General features: G+C 51.9%; 1 protein-coding gene across 1 annotated transcript in view; it reads left to right on the plus strand.

The window, feature by feature from the left end:
* Positions 1–316, plus strand: part of LOC103802052 (serine/threonine-protein kinase SIK3-like) — a gene marked incomplete at both ends in the record, with an annotated part of 9,529 nt that overhangs the window by 3,789 nt on the left and 5,424 nt on the right. The gene's annotated exons all lie outside the window — the stretch shown is intronic.

Genomic DNA, 316 nt, shown 5'->3' on the forward strand with positions numbered 1-316 from the left:
TCTGGGAAAGAGGAACCTTTGGATTGGATCTAAACACACTCAGAATGTGTGGGAGGGACACTCCTGATGGAGAGGTGTTAACGTGACATAGTCCTTGTCACAGCAGCAAGCCAGAGATGCTAGTGCCGCAGAGGGAGCTTAAAAATCTCTTAAAAAGAAAAACCTTCTTAAAAAAAACGCTTCAAAGTGCTGTGCCCCCTCGGTGCTGGGAGCAAACCAGCTGCACACTGGAGTTTGCTGCCTGTTGGGAAAGCAGTGGCTGCCAGGCCAGGCTGGTGCTGGTGTTCAGTCCCTCAGGCAGCTCACACTGGCAGGC

This window comes from Acanthisitta chloris, unplaced genomic scaffold (genome assembly GCF_000695815.1).
Source record: "Acanthisitta chloris isolate BGI_N310 unplaced genomic scaffold, ASM69581v1 scaffold19595, whole genome shotgun sequence".
Taxonomy (NCBI): domain Eukaryota; kingdom Metazoa; phylum Chordata; class Aves; order Passeriformes; family Acanthisittidae; genus Acanthisitta; species Acanthisitta chloris.